We start from the raw sequence: 19,217 nt of genomic DNA, 5'->3' as shown, positions 1-19,217 counted from the left end.
AAGGGTTATTAGTTACTTTATTATGAAATTCCAAATACGGAATACACATCACCCGGAACGGTATGCAATCGCTATAATCGGGAACGATAGGCGATGGATGAAGTTAGCAATCCTTCGTATCTACATGGTCTACAGGATGTCCTAAAATTCTACATCAAAATTGGACCAATATAATATTGGTTTATTTTTCATAATTTCAATAATATATCATAATGGAGTTCCCATTTATAAATCATTCTTTTTCTTGTTGTTCCTCAAAGGATCTACTTGGAAACGTTTGTCCTAAATGTTTCGAGACACCCTGTAGTGGCACGCACCGAAACCCGACGCAAAGTTGCGCATCCACTATTATTAATAACATTAGGCGTGAAGTACTCGTGCCTCGCGCGTCCCTTAGGTCTCCGTCGCGGAATTGAGTTTTTAATTAAACGTACACCACTCATCCATCGGTCAGCTCGCGACCTGGATTAACGAATTTATCGATAAATCGCATTACGCCGCGCCGCAAGTCGCTCGGAATTCGAATTTCCCTTAACGCGTCGGAATTAGATTTTGGAAGAATTTGCGAGAACTTGAGCGAGCCTCGACTGGTAATTCTGGAAAATATTCTATTATAAATCAGTTTTAGACATTCAAGACACTTGAAGGGGATTCAGTATTCATTTAAAATATTTAATAAGTATCGATTTCAACTAGATAATAAGTATAGGATACTTGCTAATTTGATTGCTGAAGATGGTAAAAATTATTTATGTACTATAGTTACATGAAGATTGGACGGTAGATTAATTAAAATAATTCATTAAGGGTTAAGAGGTAGCAAGTATCCTCGTCATCACGATCCGAAGCCTCAAGCTCTCAAACTTCCAAAATATAAATCTTGGAGAGATCCCTTGGGAAAATTGTAACGCAAGTCGATAGAATCCTCGCATCATTATCCTCCCAACGCTAACTTCACCAGACTCGTTGTCGAGGTCGAGCCTGAGCCTCCCGTACGCAGTTTAGAAGCCACGCGGGCGAGTTATCGCGCTCCATCGAGCTCGATTAGACGCCGCCTGAAAACCCAGGAAAGTGGCGCGGGCATAAATTGGGAACCTCGTGGAACGTGCGAGGAAACAATGCAGCGAATTAAAGGAAACTTCCGGTGAAAGCGAACGGATACGGAAGAAGTCGAAGAGAAAATTTTGCAGTCGCCGGCGGTTGTTGCCAATCGTTCAGGACCGAGCCGCGGACCTTTGTTCGAGTTTAGCTTATCGGGGGGTTACTTTGAAAGGTCGGCCCCACTCGATCCGGGTATCATTTACGAGAAGACAAAGTGTACCTCGGCCCGTATTCCCAGAAAGCGGCTTTTCGAAGGTGGCCAACGAAACCTCGCGCCAACGTTCACAGGCACGTACCAGTTCGTAATCCAGCGAATTTATAGGAGGGATCACTGGCTACACAGCCACAATGCTCTGGCCATTTTTACCTGGCGGGGAACGAAAAAGCGCGAAATGCCCGGATCACGAAGGGTGTCATTTTACAAATGTTGCCTCGACGGATTCGTCGTCGAAAGGTTCGTGTAAAATTGAAATTCATCGATGCAATTAACGAAATTTTTGGTGTTTATTTTCAGCAGATATAACGAAAGATTTTTCTTTACATTCTCAACAGATACTTGTAGAGAAATTATTAGTTTAAAGCTTTTGAAGTTTTTCAATTATAATGGTACCATTTACTTTACATCTCAAGCAGCTAGTCTTGATATTAACGAAAGGTTCGGCGATTAGATGACTATTACCTGCGTCGAGTAATCATTCGTTGTAGAGTGCTTTCTGATGATGGCAATTTCCACATCGTCAGCGATCGATAATGAATAATAGCGCTCGATTTTAGAGTTGAATCATACACATCGATATATTCTACCTTTATTCTTCTGTAATATTATTCTTCGCGTGGAACGTTGTTCTCTTTTGACAACAATACACGACGCTCCGGCACTACGGATCATTAATATTCCGTCCATGTAACGTTCTCATTCTATCGGTTCGTTAAGGGAGTATTCAAGTCCGCCATTTTGGGAAAAATCGATTTTTTTGCATTTTGAAGAGCCAACGGACACTTTGAAATTTATTCAAAGGAATGTAGACGAACTAAGTTGCAAGACATTTATTAAGTTATTTATTTTGCCATAAATTATGAGTGACTACTTCGTACAAAATGTGTATGGTATTACCAAACTCGTAAAAGCTGATTTGTACATGGCTTGTCTACTTTAGCGAGACTTTTCATGTAACTCGTCTGTATACGAAATCTCTATGCGTATTCCTGTGACTTTAACCCTTTCGCGAGAAACAAAAATGTGGAGGTGTAAGCTAAGCTACATTAATGGAGTCTCCAAAGGGTTGGATTTTAATTATCCATGCGAACGTTTTACGACAAAACGAAATAAAAGATTTTTGAGAACCTTCGTACACTAAATAAAGTAAAGTACAACAAATCCGTGTTAATCCCAGTAACGTTATTATTCATTCAAAAGCTGTCAGTTTTAATTCAAACGCCGCCACTTTGTCAGACTTCAATTTTCGTATTGCAGTCTTTTGTCATCGCTGCTTAGGAGACTCCATTGATGGCGCCAATATGCCTCGCGTAATGGTGAAGTCCAGAAAAATTCTCTCGTTTCTAAGCGTTGTATATCTTCACGCTTTAGTTAATATCTATGCAAGTGCGGCACATGTGTTAGCCAAGAAATATGACGCAAGTTTAACGAGGAAATTTTTCTTAAACGTTGTGAACTACTTCCTGGTACGTGGATTTATGCACGCAGCGTAAGGAGGAGCTATCTTGAATGTAAGGAATATATGGCAAACACAATGCTCGAGTGAGTTGAGAGTATCGAACAGAGGTAATAGCATTTATTTTAAGGATGCAGTTTTCGTTTAAGGAAATAACGAAAGTCGTGGTTAATCATGAATCTAACCTTAGATATTAAATTTAATAATGAGATCTCTAAGATTTCTTCAGAATCATAATAGTTTCGTTGTCCTTCTATTTTTCATACCGCGCGACTCTATTAATGATGCCAATCAACAGTGGTTGGTATAATATCAAAACTTTCGTAGTCTTAAGCAAATCTTAATCATTAGTGGGGGTACACCAGAAGTTGAGACATCGCTGTGTGGCCAAACGAGCGTCTGTTCATTGTATAATTTTCATATCGTCAAGTGCCGTCGAAGTTTACGGATTGTTCCTCGCTCCGAACAGTGAAACTTCGTGGACATGATCACGTCAACACGGTAACAGAAACTTGTAGCTAAGCGCATTAATGTAAATTACTTGGAAGAGTCTAACGTCCCTCATCTCGCGGGAGATCGATATTTTGTTACATGGCTCGCTATAAAAATAGGATGTAAAGTAAACGTGAATTGTTTATCGAGTTGAGTCTCGACGTGAAAGTGAGATATATAACTCTATCTTAAAAAATGGAATTTCTGAGATGCTAATTAACTGAGAAAATAATATAATTTGTATTTGCTCCAAATTTTCTTCTGTGTGAAATGTTTGTTTAGCCAGTAGTTCATCTGATTTTATTCAGTCTATTTTATGAAATTTGTTTACATGTTTCTTCCCTTTAAAATATCATGTTACACACACAGGATATTTCTTACTCCATCGGAATTTATTTATGTTCCCTGCGTCTCATAGGAGAATAAAGAGAGATAATGGTGCTCCTTGTATCAATAACTTTGAATTTTCATGAGAACGATTTCCCATTGTGTATTGCATATCAATTACGCTGGAATCGAAGGTAAACAACATTTTCGAGCACCGTAGTTCCACGCCTCGGTGCGGTTACATTTCTTTTGACCTCCCCACGTCTCCCGTTTCGACATTGGATGTAATTCCGAGCGATACTATTGGCTCCGCCGAAAGCCTATTTATTTTTTAATCTGACACGTACGCTGGCCCACTCGGGCGATCTTGACGAGTGTGCAGTTTTCATTTCGTGGGACTCCAGCTCGTTGTTTGCCTGACGATGCCTTTCAATTTTATATCACTGATAACGCAGTTTTTATACCTACTGTTAGTTCTGAAAATATTAATGCAATTCATGTGCCCCAATATTATTACCAATTCGAGAATGTCAATAAAACTCTTATTAAATTATCTGTCCACAGTGGAAATATATTTAAACGCCAGAAATCGATGATATCGCAATTAATTCTGATGAATATTTCACGTTATTTAACCTGAATTTTGACGTTTTTAATTAACTACGTTATGTCAATGAATCCGTAGAATCAAATTATTATTTTTCCTTTAAATGGTGACAGAATTGGAATCCCTTTATTGATCTGCTATAACAGGTCGATTGAAAATTTTAATTTCATTTTAAAAGATACAATGAATATATATTGATTTTAATGTAAAATATGACACGTTTCAAAATCAGAATATTATTTTAATAGCAGCATAATGTTACTTATGGTTCGCAATGTTAATGTCACATTATTTGTTTTGCTTTTGAATGGTTGTTGGATCGAAATATGAGCGAAATTAAAAGAGCAGGAATTCGTTTAAATCCTCAGGGAAACAGCGCGAACGTTCAGAAGCGTTCATTCGAAAGGAAACATCCGAAAACAGGACGATTTACTAAAAAAGAGCACTGCCCGTTTTTCGAAGCAACAATTTAGAACAGACGAACGCGCTAGTTGAATCGACAGCTGTCAACAAGTTTCCATGTCACTTGGTCCTCTTACAGCGAACAATTTTGGAGTCACTGATGTTTTATCCTTCACGCAGATGCCAGTGACACGTTCCCGATACCAAACTATTTATCGTTCCGAATCCGCGGTCTTTTTCGAAATGAAATTATCAAAAATACAACCTCGCCTCCACCATTTCGACGTTTTAGGTTTGTTTCAGAGTAGGTGAAGAATCCTGGGCAGAACGTCAAATTTTCATTTTGTAATAAAACGGTTGAAAACCACTGATGAATGATTTTTAAAAAAATGTGAATATTAATGTGAAACGGTGGTTCACCCCTTTTCTTAAAATATCTTTGAATCAAATCCGAGCTATATATAGGAAAAGACGAAAACATGTATTCCGTACTTCACAAGTAGAATGTGTACGCCACTGGTCAGACAAGTCGAAGCGCAACTTACTAGCAATCCAATTAAATGATCATTAATATGGATCCGTCTAACCCCTCGCACAAATATCACACCATTAACAAAGGAAATAAAAAGTCGAGTGCTAACCCAAACCTACCCAAGCAACACGCAAATATCCTCGCAACCCCCGAAACGAGAAATCCAACCACGGATAACTAATACACCGTGTTTCGTAGCTCCAGTACCAGGCACTTCATCGATCTAATTTCCTTTGACCGAACGTCGCCGAAGTGGCTGCTAATTCGAGCCTTTCGATTGCACGCGAAACAGTATGCTAATTACCCCGTCATGCTCTTTCATTCCCACCAACCGGAGAGGGTTGCAGTTGACAACTGTGGCCAGCGGGCCGACCCAAGCGCGTGTTACCTTTTCGACCCGGAATAGGTGTAGTATTTAACGTTTGTTGTTTTCAATTAGATCGTCTGTCTGCCCCCGCCCTCCCACACTCGTTTAACGACAGATTATACAGGAAATACGTCGTTACGCCTACGATTAACGAGTACGAACAGACTCGATTGAATTTCGCCCGCAATTTCCACGCCCCCGGCCTGTGATTACGCTAGCATTCTTTCGCTTTGACATTTTTAAGCGAGCACCGAGCAAACGTCGCGCTGATTGCGGCCGGAATTTATGCAGGACATTATATATCGCCCAAGTGTGTACGTTTTTATAGAGAAGCGGATGATTAAAAGTTGGGCGAGTCCGGGTTCTCACGTGTCTGCTAATGCAATCGCGTCTCGACCGGCTTTGGAGCGTCTGTTTCGCTTTCGAGCGAGATTTTCTTGCACTCTAATTCGCATTCACGTTCTTTTCAACGGTTTTTCGCTTCATTCGACGCGGCTGTCGAAACCACGCGGGTGCGTCACGCAATTTGGGTCGTAACTTTTGTTGGCCGTTGGAAGAATAGGATAGAGAAGAAAGTTAAATAGTATAACGAGCTCTGCTTTCTTTGCGATCTCACGTTTTTTTTTATAGATACAAAAACCACCCTATGACCTTCCCCAAGAGCGCAGAAACACGTTCGCAACCTGCAACTTCAATTTTTTACTTGCCTAATTGTTTTTATTTTTAATGTGTGGCTAAACGAGCTATTAAACAGATTGCGGATTTTATACAAAACGCGTGAAGAATAAACGCAGTTGTATTAAAAGAAGTATTCATGTATTTGCATATGCTCTATTGGCATAAATGCAATTAAATTCGCAGTCGAGTTAATAATAACCTTTTTATTCGAGTCGCGTGGATTTCGTTAAATACGATAACGTAGTAATCTCGTGTAATACGATAATTGAAATATCACTTCGAATTACGTTATTTTAAATGTGCTCCGGTCTGTATCGAGATTATACAGTAAATAACTGATGGACGTGTTTTTCACTTTTTTATACCAAAGCTTCGTTAAATATTCACGAGTACAAGAACCTGATAATCCAACTGTTTCTATTATTCTAACTGCTATAATTATCACTTCCGATAGCGGATGTCCTTTTGAATTATCTTCGACCTGTGCGATTCAAATTTCCAATTCTAAACATAGCAAACTATAGGTTAGGAGTTATTTCTGATGGAGCATCTTGTTCGCGGTGGCATTGATTCCGTTAGTACCAAAGATACATTCTATCATTCTCTCATATTTAGAATAGTCTAGAGGACAGTCGACTAAGTGCGACAAATATGATTTCTGAAGATACGCGAAACAATACCCTTTCAGTATGTACCGCGGATACCATATGTTATCATTGATTTTCATTTGGCTCGAGCCATTGAAAAGCTACCTACTGGCGTCTGCCGGGAACTTTCCAGACAAGCCAATATTTCACCGTTCATTGAATTAAGCGTTCGACTTTGATTAATTTCGAAAACATATGGGTTCCCAAAAAGGTGTTGATTCATGCTCCATTTCCAGTATATTCGTTTAAAAAAAATATTAAATTCAATAATATATTGCTGCGAAAAAAGTGCCAAATTTTTGTTTGAAACATAAACGCTGAGAACCACTGATGACTGCATAGTAAGTGTAAGTGACGAAGTAATGATATAATTTAAATCTTTCCTTCAAAATTTCATTTACGGAAAATTGGAATCAGGACCAATAAGTAGAATAACTCTTAGTCTGTGTGTCTCAAGTAGAATGTACACCTCACTGGCCAGACAAGCTCCAGTGTAACCTACATAGCCATTAATATAGATACGTATCAACACTCAAGCACTGCGTTGGGCTATCAAATAGATACGAAGTTTATATTTCCCCCGCGAATCCATTTTTTTTTGTTCGAACACTAAGAACACGTTCTTTTCGAATAGCCTAAGGCGTATTATCCGCCGCAGACATTTTCAGCGCGGCCTTTGTCCATAGCGACTCTATCAGAAACGCTAGATAAATCCAGAATGCATCGATCTAACCTCTATGCCTGGCACTGGCCAAGAAATAAATTGTTCACCTCTTTGATTTCCCCCACGTAATAAAAGATGCACCGAATCTCTTCTTGCGCGCGCGCACTGGAAAGTTTTAACCGGTGGCTTCTATGTTCCGCAAGCAATATTGCTTCCGTTGAATTTCTAGAAATCTGAATACCCCGTGGAATTGCTGTTCGGATCGCGTGCATTAAATAAAACGTTGAGTTAGTATTTCATCGAATAAACACCGCAAATAAATTGCTATGTAATTGTGTTTCTGATAATTGAATTTTCAGTGACGTTCGACCATCTATGAATTCGAAATGATTTTAATAATTCATTGTTGACAATTTTATGGGCAGAATTTTTCTAACGCGACGTTCTTTCACGTCGTTATTTTTAAACGACATCAATGTATTTTAGCGTTAATGTAGCACGCGAAGATAATCTTATCGGAGGGTAGAGATAGTTTATTGGCCGATCGACTTCCCGTGGACGATGAAAAGCTGGTTGAAAGTATTGCTTGAGTATAATAAAAAAAAAAAAAAAAAAAAATGGGAAAAAACGGATCTAGCAATATATTTCCCGGTATCGATGGGAATATGTTAAAATTTCATGCAATTTCGTGGCCGGAAATAATATTTCATTCGCATTCCTATTCCCAAGGCGCATTATTTTCTATCCTCCTCGCATACTATTTTTGGAAGCGAATGCAAATTGCCAATATATCTCCCGACAGATATGCTCAAGTTTTCGTTTTGCACGTGTCACGATATACATATTAAGTTCTAGAGAGGACGATGAGATGGAAACATTCGCGAAAGTAGTAATTATTTGCTGTTCTCTAATTACATTCATGCAACAAAAGTTTGGACGAATGTGGGTCATAAAATTTTCCGAGATGTTAGCACATAGTGCACTTAGGTTTTGACTTATTTTAAATAGTGTAATACGAAAATAACCACTGAAAAATAAGTACGATTAAATTTCCCAGTGATATAGCTTGGGACATAGTCAGACATTGGATAAATCAACCGTTTTGATGTGCGATCGATTAAAAATCACTATTACATGCAATTTAATTAAAATTCCGCACATCAAAGGGGTGAATTTTCAATAAATTCTTCTTTATTGTTTCAGGATATTTTAATTGCTGTGACTATCTCTCAGTATTGGACCCATCGGCGTTCATAATTGGTTATGCAGTTATCAAAATACAGCCTACGGCACTTAGCTATTGTGAAATTGACGTTAAAGCAGGTTGGCTGTTCATCAATAAACAGTATCAAAAGCGTTCATTATACGACCCCTCGCGACAGATCAGTATCGGTTGATGTATGCATACAGGCCACCGATAGATTAGGAGATGAGCAAGGTAACGCTAGTCAAAGCCCGTACGATATATCGTTCGCATTTCGAAGTAAGTAACCCAACATGGTTAGTCCGAATTGATTGACTTCGATCGCTTTGATCAACACTAAAGTGGATGGATCCTTATTATCTTATCAATAAATGCGTAATTTTGGCAGTGCTATTTACCATTCCAACAGACAATAGAACCTATTCGTGCTTGAATATACGATTATAATTACAAGCCTAAGTTACGAACCTGGTTCTGGATATTTTGGGTAAAAGTAATTCTGCAAAATAAATATCAGCTATGACATATATAAATATACGATAAATGGAAAAGTGCAAAACAGTGTATATTCGGTTAAAGCAAGCTAAAAAAAATTCTTTCTAAAAATACAATACAGGAAGCGAAGGCGCGAAATCTGTTATTGTCAAAAGTTCTCGAAAGATAAATCTCGTGAAAGTTTAACTACCGATTTATAAAATTAGAAGTAATCTACGTCAAAAGAAATGAATGACACAGTTACGAAAAAGTTCAGCTACACAAAGTTCAGCTTCAGTTGCATCGTTCCACCTACGCGAAAGAAAAGGTCATGGTAAATTTTATCCTACGACGAAATGTAACTTCTCTATCTCTATCTATTAAATAAACAGTAGTGGGAAACGGTAATAAAACATTCAGCGGTTAAGAACCATTGAGGTACCATGCAATAAAATAAAAGAAATTAATATATAAAGTAGCTTAACTCTTTTAGTGATCACCATTTTAGTTCAACGTTCTTGGGTGCATACACTTATTTTGGTGAAGATAGAAAATGCCAATGACTAAAATAATGGAGAACACGCTGAACTTTGATATTTGAAACGTTAAGTTGCCTCCGTATAGTAATTACCATGACACGATCTGAATATGTACCAAATGTTACATATTCAGCTTATCGAGCTAAATTAAACACGCATTCATACGACACGCTAGCTGCCCGCGAAACAGTTTCCAGATACCGATTAATACGTTTCACTTGTACGGTGCATCAACACACGTGACAACGTTAATATTGCTGCAATTATATGCAACATATTGTATTATTATATATTATATTCATTCGATTGGACGCTTCGACTTTTAGTGGACTTGGTACCGAATCTATTTGAAACCATTTCGCTACCACACGCCTAATCTATCGCTGTAGGTCCTGCATTAAACAGATAACACCATTGTAGTATTTGTAATAAATATGCAAATAATTCGAGTTCTATCGTCTCCCCATCAGAAAATATTCACTTAAACTAACATGATTGTAAGTGTATTGCAATTCAAGTAAATTATTTTAATTGCCTTATTTCGCGTTTATATTAACTTTGAAGCTGATACAGTGCTAAAATTTTAATTCTATCCAGCTCGAGCTCTACCTTCCTTCAAAATCGTGTGTTCCTCAAAGAGTTGAACACATTGTTTACCACCGAAATGTGTAATCAGCTCTGTGCGATAATAGCTTCATCGATAAAGTAACGTATCTAACGATTGAATTCCGCATCCGTATCGATTGCCATTGTTCGAGCATCGGTTCCCTGTACGTCAGACGAAATCGTCAGCATAGATTGTGCCATTGACGTTGACACGTTTGTCAAGCCCGACTCCATTCCTGGCGGTATACAGCTTCGATGGAAATTGAACGGACGGCTTACGAGCTTCGTCCGATGTACTGAATCGTTTACATGCAAGTCTTAAATAAGATGGATCGCCGCCCGTGTAAACCATTATTCGACACGGCGCGCGCCGGAATCGATTAGCGAAATAACGCGTGTTCACTGTTCACTACAACCTGAACCAACCGGGCCATCGTGACTCTTTTGCGTATCAATGATCTAGGAGGTCCAGTGACGTCAGACGGGGCAACTCCTAACGTTGTCTTCGAGGAACAGTGTCAGAAGTCAGTGTCGGATTCTATGGAATCCTGAGGATCCTTGTTTCGGGCTAACTCGTTTAAATTGGAATATATTATATTTACGAAACTCATGAATTTTTATTTGTGTAGTGTGAGGTTGAAGTTGCAAGTTTCGGTGAAGGAAACAGTAGAATTTCAAGCTAAATAGTTAAGAATTATATATTCAATTACGTGTTCATTTTAAGTAGAGGTTTTTGAAAATAGAAGACTTTGTCTTTAAGCATCTATTACATTATTTTCCAATTGTATATTACGATTTAATTATTTCGTGTACCATACGTCCTAAAAAAAATCTCTGTGCCTTTTTTCTTGACCTCTATAGCGGTTCAACCCCTTAAACTATCGTCCGTCACTCACCGCGGTTGGTAGCTCTTTGAATCGGCTTTGCCTTGAAGTCTAAGCGGACGCTCTAACCTCGCGTGTCCGAGGTTCGACCAGTTCATCGTGCGACCATTTTTCAGGACGTGACATTAAATTTGTCGACTTCCTTAGAAAGGATGCGATGGAAAATAGGTGAAACAGTAATTACTGAAATGTGCTGGAGCAGAGAAAAAAAGTCTCGATCGATCTCTCGTCACGAAATTTTTATGGAAAATAAGCGAAACATTTCAGGTTTCGATGCTCTAAATTTAACAAATTCTAATAAATTATATATTTTAGCATTTAAACTAACGTGAGACTAGAAAATTTTATAACAAGAACACTGAATTTGATGAGAAGAAAACTGGGGAATTTTCTAGCCAAGAACAGTGAATAACAATGATTCCTCGAGACTGCATTACGTATTAAGATTGTCGTGGTTGAATGCACGCATAGAGGGGAATAAGAAGCGTAGACCTATTCTCAGGGCGGTAACCTCGAGCGGACAACGAGGCGTACAGGTTCCGCGCGAGCGTTCAGCCTTTGTTAAAGGGACAATTAGCATTCTGCATACTGCAAAGCTGGCGAAGGCGTAGTGCTGCGCTCGAGAACATTAGGAAAATGTCGAAAGGTCCGCGGTTGATTACGCTCGGTCTACGATTTACCTGCTCAGAAAGCAGCGTCACTGTCGATCTATCGTCACCTGTTTCTAGCTACGAGTCACTCTTCATACCAATTTATTAATTATAGTCACGATAAATTATTCAAGATATTAGCTACAATATTATACCAGTGTCAACAACTAAAATATTTATTTGTATGTATCATTGATTGAGGTGTTGATAAATTATTCAAAATATTCAATACAATTTAGATATTAATAACTCACTCTCTATTAACTGCCAGACTAATAATTTCGAAAATTTCTACTCTGATTGAACTTTGTTTACAGACTATTGGAACCTACGTAACCAAACATTTATTGCGATATTTATGTTTGTAATTTCATTGAGATTCAAGTATTTCATTTAAATTCATTTTCTTCGACACTTGACTTTCAAAATGAATATTTTCAGTTCTTCAGTGAAAAGCACTGTCACCCACATATGGTGGATCAACGTGATAAGCCACGAGTCAGATAATACTAGCCTCTTTTGACAGCGGAATTCAGATTATTCAAGGTGCTACTCTGTGATGATGTTGATAATATAATCAAGATATTAATAACTCAGCCCCTATCATGCCCACGAGTTATATAACACTACCCCCCTTCGACAGCGGAATTCAAACACTTCTCGACGCGAATTTCGGTGATTACGATGAACCTAATTACTGCGCCCATCCAGAGTTTCTAAAGCCCTGATGGATCTCAACTTTTGGCGTAGGAATTCGCGCGGATAATCAGAATATCCGGATTCAATACCACCTGTGTGAAACGCTGCATCGATTATCGAACAGGCTGGGGCTGGAGCTTACAATGGACTTTTATGGACCGTCGATAGACCAGCCACTCATAACAACATGTTCGTGTCCCGCAGTGACTTCCTTTTGCTCGCTTTCCGAATGCTAATACAAAGAGCTTATTACCGTGTTGTACCTTTTATTGTTCTGCCTTCATTAGTTGCGAAAGGACGTCGGGGCAGACTCCTTTCTAATATTATTTCGTTATTTTGCTATCTGAAACGCATTAAAAATATACAACAACGCTGCCAAGTTTCTCGATTCAATGTTTTAACTGCATTTCATGCTAAGAGTATTAAAATTGTTTGCACTGATTAATATTAAAAGCTGATTCAAAATGCTTCGGTTATTCGTTAAAAGAAGTAATTTCATAACGAAGAAAATGTGTTGTAGAAACACATTTGATATTACGTGTATTGAAATGGAATTATTTTGAACCTAATATGAAATGGTTACTTATAGGAGGTCTTTGAAGAAGGAGATATAGAGCTGAAATAGATGTAGGACGTTGAAAGAGCACAAATCAGAAATGGATAGAGTAAGGGATCACGGTTAATTGATTTTGCAAAGCCTATCTGTTGAGTTTTATAATAGTATTTGATTCAGAGTGTCGAGAAGTAAAAATTCTTGAAAGTACAATTTACAGGCTTACTTGGCAGTAGAGGGTTGAAACTGGCAGCCTCCGAGTTAATTCATCCCCTCATCGAGACCATCTGTAGGTAGTTTTGCGAGTTGGACGACCAACATTTTCTTATTGCAGCCAAACGTTATCGTAAAGTTTCGCACGTAATAATTGGAATTCGTTCCATTTTCTTCAAATATTCAATTAAACGATTCACTGCTGTTCTGCCAATTACTGCGAATATTATTTAAAGTTATGCAGTCGGGGAAGCCTTGAAAACTCCTGATAGATTTGAAGTTCTGCGATATTTTAAGTAGTGCCAACACGAAATCAAATATTCCAATCATGAACGATACAGACTATGTGAAGTTATCAAGATATCCACGAAAATGGAGTGACTGTACTATTGATTCACCTTTAATGAGAGCATTAAACGTCGATGTCTAAAGTCTTTACCATCAAAAGAAGTACCATGGTATTTCAGAGGAATGCAATTGCTTTCAGAACGATCGCCGAAGATCATAAAACATCACGCTTGGGATCCCGAATTGCTATGGTTATTACATAATAAATTGAGATTTTGACATGCCCACCGTCATCTGGAACGCTATAATATTTCCAGTTATTTTTCTCTGGATTTGTATCAGAAGTAATTTCAATATGAAATTCAGAAATTTATATGTATATTAGCATCGAATCTATTTTACGATATTTCAAGAGCTCGAATCACTATAAATTTCTCTTCTTAATCATTGAACAACTTCAACTCTTACCAAACCTCAAAGACGTGACAGTATCTTCGACAACAAGAAACAAAGTTATCATACCATGAAAGGCCTCCTGGTAGCCAAATGATGACATTTAGGGTCCTCAGCCCAAAGAAGGCCAGTTTTGCATTCCAGCACTCGTGGAAATCAAGAAATGAGGCTTGCTTCCCCACTTGAGCGAGCGCGAAACCCGTTTATACAAGGCCCCATTGTCCTTTTGTTTGGATATTGAACTACTTACGTTGGAAAAGTAGGATTGAATCTAGAAGCAGCGAGCATTGAACGTTCTCTACTCTTTGACAAGACGACGGTGGTCTGACGGGGCCGGTCGTTAAGGCGGCTTTTTCGTGGTTTTATTTAAGTTGGCGCGTGCTCACGTACCGTATCAACGTCCGCGCGTCGCATCCTTCCAGCCGCTTTCTGAATGCATCGCGCCACCACATACGTCATAATTATCACGAGTTAAGATGTCCCGAGCATTTTTTCCCCAGACGCCGTTCAGGAAACTAATTAGCTACCGCATAACGAGCGTCGCGCGAACAAAAAGAAGCCTCGTAATTAGTCGACGCTCGCGACTCAACCCCGTATCGATCTCCCACCGAAAGGTGCATGGTCACCCGCGAATATTATGAAAAATCGGGTGTAAACGACAGGTCCAACGAGGCGCCACGACTGTCGCGGATTAAATACTTCGGGGTACCTTCTCGAATACGACGCGAGCACTTCAGGTTCGAGCGTTCGAAAATTGTTGCTCGAGCGATCGGAAAGTAGTAATTGAGGGATGAAAGGACACTGTTGGCGAGCCAAGAGTGTGAATATTGGTGGTTTCGATGATTTTCTTGAGTGGAATTTCGCGGTTGCTATACCCACGAAATCGATTCTATTTTTTGTAACTTTCTTGTAATTTATTTTTGTAGGGGCAGGTGGCTTAGAAATTGTCCTATCATTTGTTTAATCGTTAAAGCTTTTACTGATAGTTACATTTATACGGATCAAAAATAATTACGATCTAATTTATTTTGAATCTCTGAAACAAGAGTTACATATGTCAAATGTGAAGGCAAACACCGTTTATTTTTGCTCGTCTCGTGCCGTAACGATGTATAACGCTAGAATCAATCTTTTATCCGGCACATAATGCAAACGATAAATATTCTAAACAAAATATCAAATGTTATTCAATGTTTGAAACATCGAATTTTCCTTCGTCTTGAACCTACTATTTAATTTAATTTAAAGGGACATACCTTGATAAAATTCAAATTTTCGGCTAGATTTCGCTATTGGTTTTTATATCACCCGAATAATGATTAATGACATTCCTATTATGAAAGTGGAATATATGGGTGAAAAGATGGATTTCTTTTACACCATGAACATCACTCATTGTCAGAGGCATTCTTTATAGAATCATGCGGTACAATAGTTTACGTTGCATCTCCGTCTGAAGAGGATTCGAATCTACCACAATTTCTATGAAACTGTTAGTAATAATAATTTGATTATAATATTGGCAGTAATACCAACTGTGTTATTCGATACTCGATGTTATTGGATTTGTTAGACCACCATCACGAACGAGCAAAATTTTCAATTAAATACAAACATAAAATAGTGAATAAATAATTAGCACATATGTATTCGTCACTCATTAATACAAAATGTGAACAATAGAATGTTTCACAATAGACAAAATTATTTTTTAATTAATCTGTTCAATCGAATGAACTTTGCGTCTGTTGTTTGAATAAAATCGCATCCATTCTTAGCCACGAACCGGTATTTCGGATTTTCGCGATTTAAGTAGTTGGAATTAATACCGTTTGAGGTTTACGGGAACAAACACTGTCCTTTTGATCGGTTGACCAATTGAAATTCCGTTGCCAATGACCAATGATCCGTGACGCAATCATGCGTAGCCTAAATAGATGATAACCGCACGGCACAAATTGGTATCGGTACGTTATTAAACACCTGCTGCAAATGCAATGTTGGTGAAACGTTCAAACACTGTTTTACGCATGAAAGCCTCGATCATTATTCAACTGAGCACTCCACTTTTCAAACGATAAATATTTGGGTCTATCGATCAGGCTAGACAGTTACAGAAGTAATATTCTATGACGCGAACAAATCTTAGAATAATTAACTTTTTAATTTTGATTCAAAAAGGATGAAAGAATATTTCTAAATTCTAATTGATTTAAAACACAAAAAATGCAGAATAATATCGAAAATATAATTATTATCAATACGTTACGAAATATTTCTTTACTACTACTTTATAAAATACTCTTCTCAATGGTGACTGATTTAAATGCTTCACTACTTGGAAATCCGTATTTAAAATAATATACACGGAAGAGTTTACACCAGATTGGTTTACATAATCGTATCATCACGCTAACAAAACCACCAAATCCGTTAATCTCTCAACACCGCCGCTGTTGAAACTTTCTAAATAGAAGCGACAAGGTATCCTCCATCATTAAAATCTCTGAACCATTCCCGCCCAAGCAACCGTCTCTAAAACTTCGAAAATTCCCAAGAAACTTACGGAGTAATATTCACCTTGTAAACCCGTGTAAATGCATGGCGAGGAGCGTTTGCAAACTACATGACAAGCGCAAACGTCCTTATTGTACATAAACGAGGTGAGAAAAAAAAATTGTAATAAATATCATTATTCGCGAAAGGTATTTGAGGTTCATTTTAAAAACAATTTTCAAACGTTTCTTTCTTTTACACAATGTTGATTGAAATGATACTATTTATTTGAATAATAGGTTTAATTACGAATAGAAATTAATTCGAAACTTAATTTCAATTACTAAATCACGATTGCTATTCTATCATTGCATTGCAAAAAGAAACATAGCTGATATTCCAATAACAATATCTACTATCTTAGACTGGTTTGCATCAAAGTTCCCAAGAACGATCAATTAATTAACGAAGAAAAAGTAAAGTAATTTCAGACTTACCAATGAAAATCCAACGTTCCCTTTATCAGTCCTCGTTATCAGCGTCGTCGAGGTGGATCTGGCTCAGGTAACACGATAACATAACGCACGACTCGTGCAGCACGGTCGGCTGGCAACTGACTGCTCGCAGTTTGAAAGCTCGCGAGTCTTCGGGGGCGACCTCTGCCACCACCACGTGCTTCCGATGGATCCGCCACCCGGCAGCGCCCTCCACGGGGATCCTACGAAACGTCCATTGTCCTCGAAAATCTTCGTAAGCTCGGCTTTCCGTGTTGCAACACTCGATCCGCCGGCGATATCGCGGCGATGATCAACGCACGCGTGGAAACTGTAAATAAAAGGGAGCTTTGTCGTTTCGTTCGCGGGTAATCCGTTTGCAGTTGCAAGTTGCATTCATTGCGCGGGGCTCTTATGGGAATTTACCGCCCGTGGCGTGCGTGTGACTGCTTTTTCAGTTTGCCATCTTTTTGCTTCGTTGAAATTTATGCCCACCGCGCCGCGATACATCGAACCTTTTCCGCCCTTAACGAGCGTCGGCTCGCTTCACGCTGGGCTGCGACAGAACTGGAATTCGAAATTTGGAAATTATTTCAGACCGCGTTTAGACGTAATTCTTATTGAAAATTATATGAAGATAGTCGAAGAATTGGTATTTGAACGTATAGGAGCATCATCGGCGCTTGTAAATGGGAAAACAAGTAGAATCAGCCAGTAATGGTCAGACAAGTTTGGAAATTATTTCAGAGCTCTTTTAGACGTATTTCTTATTGCATATTATATTAAGATAGTCGAAGAATAAATATTTGAACTTACAGGAGCATATGGTTACGAATGGAAAAACAAGTAGAATTAGCGATTAATGGTCAGACACTTGAACCTAAGAACTCGATATCGTGCGTGGTCCATGAATTTTTGGAATTTCTAGAATCAAAACCGATATGGAAATACTCTATTTTCAATTTAATGTTTTATACATGCCATACTCTCTTTATGACAAATTTGATTACTCCTAGATGGCTAATGAACGTCTGAAAGAATAATAAATTTGATGAAACCACATCGTATTCTAAAACAGCATATCACGGGAAGCCACAATAAAGAAAACTTGGAACATCGCCACCGAAAGGTCCATTTTGTTCCACTTTTATTCAAACGACAGCGTATAGCGGTTGTAAATGGACGAGACAAGACACGAAGCGCTGGGTGTCCGCCACAAATTCCACGCAACGTTTTCTTTGGTCTCCGACGGTATTTCCGGAACACAAATTAACGAACGAGTGTCCGGATTGACGAAGATTGATCGCCGGCCGATAAATAAATTGTATCGTAACCGGTATTATTCATTGGAGCCACCGGGTCGTGTCCTTTCGAGCAGGGAAAATAGTCTTTATTGTCGTAGGACGAGCATTCTCTGTGAAAAACAAAAGCGAGATGACTTGTGCGGGGCGCACGTGCTCGTAAATCTCCAGCCCGTGACACGGTAGCGACCTTCCAATTACATTCGATGGATTAATCTCACGATCGAATCGTCGGTCGACGGTTTTCGAGGGCGTCGACCTACAACAAGAGCCTCCCGTTCGATCGTTTGTTTTATTCTTTCCGCCTCTTTTCCAGACCAGGCCTGGTCTTTCTAATCATCCCTGGTACGCGCCCTATCCACTCGCAGCTGTTGAGCATGTCCATTCGTTTAAAAACTCGTTTAAAAGTCCCTCGCTCGATCCACGAATTTCGAAGTTCGTACCCTCCCTTGCGATGGAATAACCTGTCGCGATTTTCACTCCCGATTTTTACTCGCGTCGGCTTTGTTTCGGATTGGATTTTTATTTATAACAAGAATCGCGTCGCGTCGCTTCATCCCGTCGATGTTAGGCGGAACGCTCGATCGGTTCGCCGGAAATTGAAATAATACCGCGGCCTGATCGATTTATCGCGTGGTGAAAAGGGGAACGAAAAATTGGCGATTTGCGAGGCACGTGAGCTGGCGAAGTGAAAATGACCGATTTGAATCGTGGAAAATCGGGAGAGTTGTTTATTTTGAAACTAGCTTTCTATTTCTTAAACTGCTGCAGGTGATCGAAACGAGAAACTAACATAAATCCTCAGGTTTTCTATTTGATGTCATACAAGCATTACTGTTTTATTATTACTACTTACTATTACTTAATAACAAA

General features: G+C 38.8%; 1 protein-coding gene across 1 annotated transcript in view; it reads right to left on the bottom strand.

The window, feature by feature from the left end:
- The window catches only part of LOC128877125 (zwei Ig domain protein zig-8-like), an 86,677-nt gene extending 69,515 nt beyond the window's left edge, over nucleotides 1-17,162 (bottom strand). Inside the window, exon 1 of the mRNA XM_054124159.1 lies at nucleotides 17,047-17,162. The gene's annotated coding sequence lies outside the window, so the exon portion shown is untranslated. The remainder of the gene's footprint in view (nucleotides 1-17,046) is intronic.
- Nucleotides 17,163-19,217: the final 2,055 nt, after the last annotated feature.

Source organism: Hylaeus volcanicus, chromosome 1 (genome assembly GCF_026283585.1).
Source record: "Hylaeus volcanicus isolate JK05 chromosome 1, UHH_iyHylVolc1.0_haploid, whole genome shotgun sequence".
In the NCBI taxonomy this organism is placed as follows: domain Eukaryota; kingdom Metazoa; phylum Arthropoda; class Insecta; order Hymenoptera; family Colletidae; genus Hylaeus; species Hylaeus volcanicus.
This window is presented reverse-complemented; position numbering and strand designations above follow the sequence as displayed.